General features: G+C 45.9%; 1 non-coding gene across 1 annotated transcript; it reads right to left on the bottom strand.

The window, feature by feature from the left end:
• Positions 1 to 5,691: 5,691 nt before the first annotated feature.
• Positions 5,692 to 5,763, bottom strand: TRNAW-CCA (transfer RNA tryptophan (anticodon CCA)). Its single transcript has one exon. It is a non-coding gene; the product is annotated as a tRNA-Trp (tRNA).
• Between the last annotated feature and the right edge of the window lie 4,921 nt (positions 5,764 to 10,684).

A 10,684-nucleotide genomic window follows, 5' to 3' on the forward strand; every position in this document is an offset into this window, starting at 1 on the left:
TTTTTTTTTTCTTTATTTCCTGACCGAGGACGTACAGAAAAAAGACACATGTGACATCAATAACATGACAAAATAAAAGATCAAGCATTGACTTAAAGCTTCAGCCTTCCTTAGCTGAAGTTGTCGGATTAAAAATCCCTCATATGTGACAAACCTTTAAACCTAACTAACCATTCTGGCTCTAGTTTTAAAGCTTTCTGTTCGTCCACATATGCCCTTATGCTCTCTCTAAAGAGCTGTCTCGCTGAACGTGCATCGACGTCACCGTGCTCTACAGCCATTCTGCTTTTCCATATGCTGTGGAGAGCCAGTAGCATCAAAAGATCCAACGGTGTATCATTGTTCGCTTCTACTGGCAAGAATCGGATACCAAGTAGGCTTATGGGTAGTTCCTTTTTAAGCGTCCTCTGGAGCACGTCCCATAAAAATACGGCATCCCAGCATTCGAGAAACACGTGTTCAATCGTCTCCTCTTTCCTGCATAGTATGCAGTGGACACCCCACGGTACAAAAAGCCCTTTCTGTTACTTCCATTTCTTTACCTCCAATGTTCCAGTGTGCAGCTTAAAAAAGAACGTTTTCACCCTCGCCGGCACCATCATCCTCTTCACTCTTTTGAGTCTTTTTCTTCTGTTTTTTTTTTCTGACATGGTTTTTATTATACAGAAAGGGTTATGTACAAAGACTATTTACAATTCCATCAACCATTGCTGAGATGCACAACAGAAGACACAACGTTTTAAAAGCAGGCAAAAATAAGCACCGTGTCACCAGCGGAAACCAATCAGGTTGAAAGTCATTTTCGTCATAAGTGTCCTTCAGTTGCAGCATTATTCTGCTAATATGGCGTACAGGTGGAACAACAGGTTCAGCGTTGCGATCCGACATGCGTGTCTTCCACAAGCTATGAAGTCCAATAAGGAAACAAATGTCATATGGTTCGTAATCAGATTGCGTAACAGCAAGATACCGCACACTGTACGAATTTAGAACAAAGTTGCATGAGTGGAAGCGTGGGCGAGTTGGTGATGGTTCGATTGGTGCATAGCGCCAAAAAGACAAGGACACAGCGAGACACACCTGTGCCGTCCTGTGTGTCTCGCTGTGTCCTTGTCTTTTTGGCGCTATGCACCAATAGAATAAAGTCTTTCTTTAGAGTTCTTTGCAGCACATCCCAAAAAAGAATTGCGTCTTTGCAAATAATGAAACAGTGCTCAATTGTTTCAGGCGCATCACACAGACGGCAGTTTACAGAAGATAAAAAAATATGTTTGCTCTGGAGCCATGTGTTGACAGGTAGAGCTTCGGTGTGTAATTTAAACAAACATGTTTTCGTGCAAGGAGAAATCTGCATTTTGCGCACCCTTTTTAACATATCATGACCCTTAAAACCAAAGTATAAAGAACGATACAGTGGTGGCGGAAAAAGCATTGCTAGCAAATACTTGTATAGTATCTTGTGCGAAACAGAATATAAGTACTCATTCGAGAATCGTACTGTCAAACACCTCACCAAAGCATAAACTTCCAGCATAAATCCTAGTAACTGCGGGCGGTCAGTAAAATCTGAAGAAACCACTAAGTCAGGAAGCAGATTCATGAAATTAATTTGTAGGAATGCTCTAATAATCGGATGTGAACAATCACGAAAAAAGAAGAAACGGGCAACTAACTGCCTTACATACAGATGCCCTAAGCCGAGCCCCCCTGCACAAACAGGTCTGAATAGGTTATCACGTCGAATTGGTTCAAAATTGGATGACTAAATAAACGTCGCAAATATTCGGTGAAAACGCTGGATGTAATGCCTAGCACAGTGGAGGACCTGAAGCACATAATAATGGTTTATCGCTAAAAAACGTGTTGCAGGCCTGAGCCCGACCAAATATTGAAAGCCGATAGGGGACAAATGTATTAGCATAACGCTGGACTACTGGAACGCGCTCTTTCCAGTAATTTGAACTTGACTTAAATGCATGCAGTGGAATGCGTACATATTTAGGGGGCACACTTGACCATTCAACTCCTGCATATAGGGGTGGTGTTGAGCCCCACAAACCAAACCAAAGACCGGCACTCTTGCAGTGATTCATCTGAGCACCAGAAACAGCGCCAAATTCTTCTATGCTGGATATAACTTTTTCTATGCTTGGTTTGTCAGTGCAGAAAAACGCAAAATCATCCGCATATGCAAGTACTTTAACCTCATCTCCAAGGAGAGGGAAGCCAGGGATACTACTGTTATGTAAAAGACTGTGACAAAGTGGTTCTAAGTAATGAGCAAAAAGCAGTGGAGACATCGGACAGCCTTGCTTCACAGAAGAGTTGATTGGTATGGCGCTTGATAGGTGGCCATTTACAATTAGGCGAGTCGAACAATTTCTATAGCAAAGTTGAACCCCTTCATTACTACAGAACCAATGTTCGCTCGTTCCAGAAGAGAAAACCAGAAAGAATGATGAACTCGATCAAATGCTTTTGCGAGGTCGACCTGAAGTAAAGCAACCTGATCATGAGAGCAGGAGCACGATTCCAGGATTGTGCGCGCAATATGTACATTACTTTGTATGGCTCGGCCCCTCAAGCCGCACGTCTGGTGAGGGCCAATTAGAACCGACATTGCGAACTGTAGGCGATTTCATAAAATTTTGGCGAAAATCTTGTAATCCACATTTGCCAGTGTGATAAGTCTACAGCCTTCCTCTGAGCGTAATTTTTCTTCATCAGTACTCTTTGGAATTAGGACTGTGTGGCATTTTGTAAAAGTCTCGGAAAGGGCTTCTAGATCAAAACTTATAGCGAAGACATCTGGCTGGATTGGAGCAAGAATAGTTTTAAAAGCTTTCTTAAATTCAGAGGAAATGCCATCAGGATCAGGCGTTTTTGATAGAGGTAATTGATCAATTGCCACTTCTACCTCTTGCTGCGTGAAAGAGCTACTAATTACAGAACAATTATCTTCTGATAAAGGGGTCACCAGGGATGTGAAACGCGAGATGTCAGACTTTCTTACAGGAGGAGTGGCACTAAACAACATTCAGTAATAATGCTCGAATGCGGACGTAACCTCATTCGTACTCGTAACCAATGTGCCATTACGCATTAATCCCGGAATCAGCTTTGCAGTCGCATGATGACGTTCATCACCAAAAGCTTGCCGCGTCGGCCGTTCGCAGGTGAAAAGCACGCTTGACACGAGGTCGAATTAAGGCACCCCGGTATCGTTCCGCAACATGTGTTTGTAACTCACTTTTGACACTAGCAATTTCGTCGTATATGATCAAGGGGATTCACATTCTAGCTCATACAGGTTACACAAGTTTTTGTTTAGTGTCTCCTCCTGGTGTTTCGTGTAGAAAGATTTAATTGAGCCAAGTTCAATTGCTATCGCACGTACGTCCTGCTTGAACATTTCCTAAGCGGCGAACAATGGTATATTTCTAGAAACACATGATTGGAGCTGTGAGCGCACACGAATGATAAATTCTTTGTCATTTACCAGCGATGAGTTTAACTTCCAAAGTTCCAACTGAAGCCTAAACTTTGAATGGTCATTGCCACCGAGCCGGGTTACTACCATGCTATGATCAGAAAACGAAACCGGTATAGTTTCGCAAACAAGCCAGCGGGAAACTAATGTACAAGATGCATAGATCCGGTCTAGACAAGCGTGAGAATGCCCCTGAATGTGGGTGAATGATGTAAAAGCACGGCAGGACGTCCCTGTATCAACCAGTCCCGCACCTTCTGTAACACGGAACAAAAGTTCCCCACTCCTGACACTGCGCGCGTCTGGACTAGAACGATCTATGGGGTTGCAAACACACTTGAAGTCGCCCATTAGCACAAGATGTCGGTCACAGTCAAGTAAGCTGGCTATTTGTTCAAAAAAACTTATGCGCTGTGTTACAATATTAAAAGCATAAACATTAATTATCCGCCATGGCTTCCTAAAGAGTAGAAGATCGCAACATATCAACCGACCCTCGGCGTCGATATTATAAATTAGGCCAGTACAAGGCAGCGTCTTTCGCAGAAACAGAAAACAACCTGCCGACAAGCCCAGAGCATGCGCAACAATGGCATTCAAATCTGCCAAAAGGGGCTGTAGCGCCCTCTCGGTTTCCTCCTCTTTCTCTATCTTCGTCTCTTGGACTGCCACGATATCTAGATGCCTGCTGTGCAAAAGTCGGCAAAGTTGCATCCGTCTGTGGCGAGACCTAAGACCCCGTACATTGAGAGTTGCAAGCACTGTCTCTTCAGAGTACGCCATGGTGACAGCACATAGGTTTGCCTAATATTCCATTCGCCTTTCGGAAGACGGCGAAGCCGCTCCAAATTACCGCCAGGCCTCCTCGACCGCGAGCGCCGCCACTTCCCTTTGTGCTTCGACGCTCAACCGCGACGACGATGCTTATTGCCAGCTTGATCGTCCTCCTCACTGGACTCGGAGGCACATGATGCACAGCGTTTCAAGACTGGCTCGTCCGCAGCCGCGACCCCGTCAGCCACAGGAACTTGGCCCTGGTCTGGACGTTGTTGCACAGCAACGGCCACAGGGGTCACAATATCCGCGGTGGCACTCGCTGGGCGTTCGGGAACGATTGGTGGATCTTCTGCGGTTGGCTCCTTGTCCGAAGCTTGACATGATATCTCGTCCAAGGCCTGAGACGCTGAGTTGTTCCCATTAACCTCGGACACATGAGCAGTATTTTGTTCCTCAGTATCCTGTGGAGTAACACTTGAGGACTCGGCCACACCGCCGACAGGAAGGTCGCCAGACACATATATTATGTCAGACGAGTCCATGATATGCTCCCGTAATGCTTCGTCAGGAGGCCGGACTCGGTGCCGAAGCTTGCCCGCGTATGTAACCACACACTCTTCTCCTGTGTGGCCGAAACGCCAGCAATCTTCGCAACGCGGCGTACGGCACTGCCGACGAATGTGTCCTCCACGGTTGCAGCGGAGACAGAGAGGTGGTCTGCCAAGTATCAAAACGAGGATCTGCACTCCACACACAGTTAGCTGATGTGGAACGCCACTAACGCTAACCCCTTCGGCAGTTATCAAAGTCACATCTCGGGTGAGCGTCTTCATCTCTTCCATATCGGCAACTTTCCAGTTTTCCCTCGAAATCGAGGTGACTTTGCCATAAGCTTGTAGAGCTTCACAAATAAATGAGTCATCCAAGCGTTCAGGCAGCGAGAGAAGTTTCGCCTTTATCACCTTCGGTTCTGGATCCACAACAACACAGCGACGGTTCTTAACCAATAAATCTCCACATAAGACTAGTTTTGCTTTAGAGTGCGCCGATTAACATGCAACCATCCAGACATGCGACATTTGAAATAGTGCGATATAGCTTATTTCTTCAAAATTCATCACGCTCCGAAGGGCGTCTCAGAAGTCTTAGGCACGGTAGGGGCGACCAGCGAGGTCAGCATGCAGAAAAACAGAGTCGACGACAAGCTACCAGTTGGGAAACGTTGAAGGACAACATGGTAATCATTACTGCTGGCATTAACCTGAGCAGTACCTTGGCCAGAGGCCGATTGAACCTTTGTAGCGGAGAGCATCGTGAAACGCTAACATACGGTACGGCGTCTTTGTCGTATAGCACTCCGATTTTATGATATGCCGCATCTGAGGCAAAATGTAGAGCGCAGAAAGGATGACGCAAAAAAGAAGTGACCCGGACGTGATTCGAACACGCAACCTTCTGATCTGGAGTCAGACGCGCTACCGTTGCGCCACCGAGTCTTTTTTTTTCTGTTTCTTTTTCTGACATGGTTTTTATTATACAGAAAGGTTATGTACACAGACTATTTACAATTCCCTCAACCATTGCTGAGATGCACAACAGGAGACACAACACAACGAAGACACAAGGCAGGCAAAAATAAGCACCGTGTCACCAGCGGAAACCAATCAGGTTGAAAGCCATTTTCATCATAAGTGTCCTTCAGTGGCAGCATCATTCTGCTAAAATGGAGTCTTGGTGGAACAACAGCTATCCGACATGCGTGTCTTCCACAAGCTATGAAGTCCAATAAGGAAAAACATGTCATATGGTTCGTAATCAGATTGTGTAACAGCAAGATACCGCACACTGTACGAATTTAGAACAAAGTCTTTCTTTAGAGTTCTTTGCAGCACATCCCAAAAAAGAATTGCGTCTTTGCAATTATTGAAACAGTGCTCAATTGTTTCAGGCGCATCACACAGAAGGCAGTTTAGAGAAGATAAAAAAATATTTTTGCTATGGAACCATGTGTTAACAGGTAGAGCTTCGGTGTGTAATTTAAAGAAACATGTTTTCGTGCAAGGAGAAATCTGCATTTTGCGCACCCTTTTTAACACATCATGTCCCTTAAAACCAAAGTATAAAGAACGATACAGTGGTGGCGGAAAAGGCAATGCTACCAAATACTTGTATTGTATCTTGTGCGAAACAGAATATAAGTACTCATTCGAGAATCGTACTGTCAAAAACCTCACCGAAGCATAAACTTCCAGCATAAATCCTAGTAACTGTGGGCGGTCTGTAAAATCTGAACAAACCACTAAGTCGGGAAGCAGATTCATGAAATTAACTTGTAGGAATGCTCTAATAATCCGATGTGAACAATCACGAAAAAAGAAGAAACGGGCAACTAACTGCTTTACATACAGAAGAACTAAGCCGATCCCCCCTGCAAAAACAGGTCTGAATAGGTTATCACGTCGAATTGGTTCAAAATTGGTTAACCAAATAAACGTCGCAAATGTTCGGTGAAAACGCTGGATGTAAAGCCTAGCACAGTGGAGAACCTGAAGCTCAAAATAAAGTTTTCTCGCCAAAAGACATGTTGCAGGCCTGAGCCCGACTGAATATTGAAAGCCGATAGGGGACAAATGTATTAGCATAACGCTGGACTACTGGAACCCGCTCTTTCCAGTAATTTGAACTTGACTTAAATGCATGCAGTGGAATGCGTAGATATTTAGGGGGACACATGAACATTCAACTTCTGCATATAGGGGTGGTGTTGAGCCCCACGAACCTAACCAAAGGCCGGCACTCTTGCGGTGATTCATCTGAGCACCAGAAACAGCGCCAAATTCTTCTATGCTGGATATAACTTTTTCTATGCTTGGTTTTTCAGTGCAGAAAAACGCAAAATCATCCGCTTATGCAAGCACTTTAACCTCATCTCCAAGGAGAGGGCAGCCATGGATACTACTGTTATGTAAAATACTCTGACAAAGTGGTTCTAAGTAATGAGCAAAAAGCAGTGGAGACATCGGACAGCCTTTATTCACAGAAGAGTTGATTGGTATGGCGCTTGATAGGTGGCCATTTACAATTAGGCGAGTCGAACAATTTCTATAGCAAAGTTGCACCCCCTTCAGTACTACTGAACCAACGTTCGCTCGTTCCAGAAGAGAAAACCAGAAAGAATGACGAACTCGATCAAATGCTTTTCCGAGGTCGACCTGAAGTAAAGCAACCTGATCATGAGAGCAGGAGCACGATTCCAGGATTGTGCGCGCAATATGTACATTACTTTGTATGGCTCGGCCCCTCAATCCGCACGTCTGGTGAGGGCCAATGAGAACCGACATTGCGAACTGTAGGCGATTTCATAAAATTTTGGCGAAAATCTTGTAATCCAAATTTGCTAGTGTGATAGGTCTATAGCCTTCCACTGAGCGTAATTTTTCTTCATCAGTACTCTTTGGAATCAGGACTGTGTGGCATTTTGTAAAAGTCTCGGGAAGGGCTTCTAGATCAAAACTTATCGCGAAGGCATGTAGCTGGATAGAAGCAAGAACAGTTTTAAAAGCTTTGTTAAATTCAGAGGAAATGCCATCAGGATCAGGCGTCTTTGAGAGAGGTAATTGATCAATTGCCACTTCTACCTCTTGCTGCGTGAAAGAGCTACTAATTACGGAACAATCATCCTCTCATAAAGGGGTCACCAGGGATGTGAAACGCGAGATGTCAGACTTTCTTACAGGAGGAGTGGCACTAAACAACATCGAGTAATAATCCACGAATGCGGACGTAACCTCATTCGTACTCGTAACCAATGTGCCATTACGCATTAATCCCGGAATCAGCTTTGCAGTCACATGATGACGTTCATCAAGCAAAGCTTGCCGCGTCGGCCGTTCGCAGTGCATAGCACGCTTGACACGAGATTGAATTAAGGCACCCCTGTATCGTTCCGCATCATGCCTTTGTAACTCACTTTTGACACTAGCAATTTCGTCCGTATATAATCCAGGGGATTCACATTCTAGCTCATACAGGTTACACAAGTTTTTGTTTAATGTCTCCTCCTGGTGTTTCCTGTAGAAAGATTTAATAGAGCCAAGTTCAATTGCTATCGCACGTACGTAGTGCTTGAACATTTCCCAAGCGGCGAACAATGGTAGATTTCTGCAAACACATGATTGGAGCTGTGAGCGCACACGAATGATAAATTCTTGGTCATTTACCAGCCATGAGTTCAACTTCCAAAGTTCCCACTGAGGCCTAAACTTTGAATGGTCATTGCCACCGAGCCGGGTCACTACCATGCTATGATCAGAAAACGAAACCGGTATAGTTTCGCAAACAAGCCAGCGGGAAACTAATGCACAAGATGCATAGATCCGGTATAGACGAGCGTGAGAATGCCCCTGAATGTGATGTGGGTGAATGATCTAAAAGCACGGCAGGACGCCCCTGTATCAACCAGTCCCGCATATTCTGTAACACGGAACAAAAGTTCCCCACTGCTGACACTGCGGGCGTCGGGACTAGAACGATCTATGGGGTTGCAAACACACTTGAAGTCTCCCATTAGCACAAGATGTCCGTCACAGTCAAGTAAGCTGGCTATGTGTTCAAAACAACGTATGCGCTGTGTCACAATATTAAAAGCTTAAGCATTAATTATCCGCCATGGCTTCCTAAAGAGTAGAAGATCGCAACATATCAACCGACCCTCGGCGTCGATATTATAAGTTAGGCTAGTAAAAGGCAGCGTCTTTCACAGAAACAGAAAACAACCTGCCGACAAGCCCACAGCATGCGCAACAATGGCATTAAAATCTGCCAAAAAGGGATGTAGCGCCCTCTCGGTTTCCTCCTCTTTCTCTATCTTCGTCTCTTGGACTGCCACAATATCTAGACGCCTGCTGTGCAAAAGACGGCAAAGTTGCATCCGTCTCTGGCGAGACCTAAGACCCTGTACATTGAGAGTTGCAAGCACTATCTCTTCAGAGACCGCCATGGTGACAGCACATGGTTTTGCCTACAATTCCATTTGCCTTTCGCAAGACGGCGAAGCCGCCTCCAAATTACCGCCAGGCCTCCTCGACGGCGAACGCCGGCACTTCCCTTTGTGTTTCGACGCTCAACCGCGACGACGATTCTTGTTGCCAGCTTGATTGTCCTCCTCACTGGACTCGGAGGCACATGATGCACGGCGTTTCAAGACTGGCTCGTCGGCAGCCGCGAGCCCCTCAACCACAGGAACTTGGCCCTGGTCTGGACGTTGTTGCACAGCAACGGCCACAGGGGTCACAATATCCGCGGTGGCACTGGCTGGGGGTTTGGGAACGATTGGTGGATCGTCTGCGGTTGGCTCCTTGTCCGAAGCTTGACATGATATCTCGCCAAGGCCTGAGACGCTGAGTTGTTCCCATTACCCTCGGACGCATTAGCAGTATTTTGTTCCTCAGTATTCTGTGGAGTAACACTTGAGGACTCGGCCACAACGCCGACAGGAAGGTCGCCAGACGCATAAATTATGTCAGACGTGTCCATGATATGCTCCCGTAATGCATCGTCAGGAGGCCGGACTCGGTGCTGAAGCTTGGCCGCGTATGTAACCTCACACGCCTCTGCTGTGTGGCCGAAACGCCGGCAATCTTCGCAACGCGGCGTACGGCAGTGCCGACGAATGTGTCCTACACGGTTGCAGCGGAGACACAGAGTGGTCGGCCAGGTATTAAAACGAGGCTCTGCACTCCACACACAGTTAGCTGATGTGGAACGCCACCAACGCTAACCCCTTCGGCAAGAGTCAAAGTCACATCTCGGCTGAGCGTCTTCATCTGTTCCATATCGGCAACTTTCCAGTTTTCCCTCGAAATCGAGGTGACTTTGCCATAAGCTTGTAGAGCTTCACAAATAAAGGAGTCATCCAAGCTTTCAGGCAGCCAGAGAAGTTTCGCCTTTATCACCTTTGGTTCTGGATCCACAACAACACAGCGACGGTTCTTAACCAATAAATCTCCACATGAGATTAGTTTTGCTTTAGAGTGCGCCAATTAACATGCAACCATCCAGACACGCGACATTTGAAGTTGTCCGATATAGCTTATTTCTTCAAAATCCACCACGTTCTGAAGGGCGTCTTTGATGTCTTGGGCACGGTTGTGGCGACCAGCGAGGTCAGCATGCAGAGCAACAGAGTCGACGACAAGCTTACCAGTTGGGAAACGTTGAAGGATAACATGGTAATCATTACCGCTGGCATTAACCTGAGCAGTACCTTGGCCAGAGGCCGATTGAACCTTTGTAGCGGAGAGCATCGTGAAACGCTAACATACGGTACGGCGTCTTCGTCGTATAGCACTTCGATTTTATGATATGCCGCATCTGAGGCAAAATGTAGAACGCAGAAGGGATGACGCAAAAAAGAAG

The sequence above is a fragment of the Amblyomma maculatum genome, chromosome 7, assembly GCF_055883805.1.
Source record: "Amblyomma maculatum isolate TAMU_Amacu chromosome 7, ASM5588380v1, whole genome shotgun sequence".
Lineage (NCBI taxonomy): Eukaryota > Metazoa > Arthropoda > Arachnida > Ixodida > Ixodidae > Amblyomma > Amblyomma maculatum.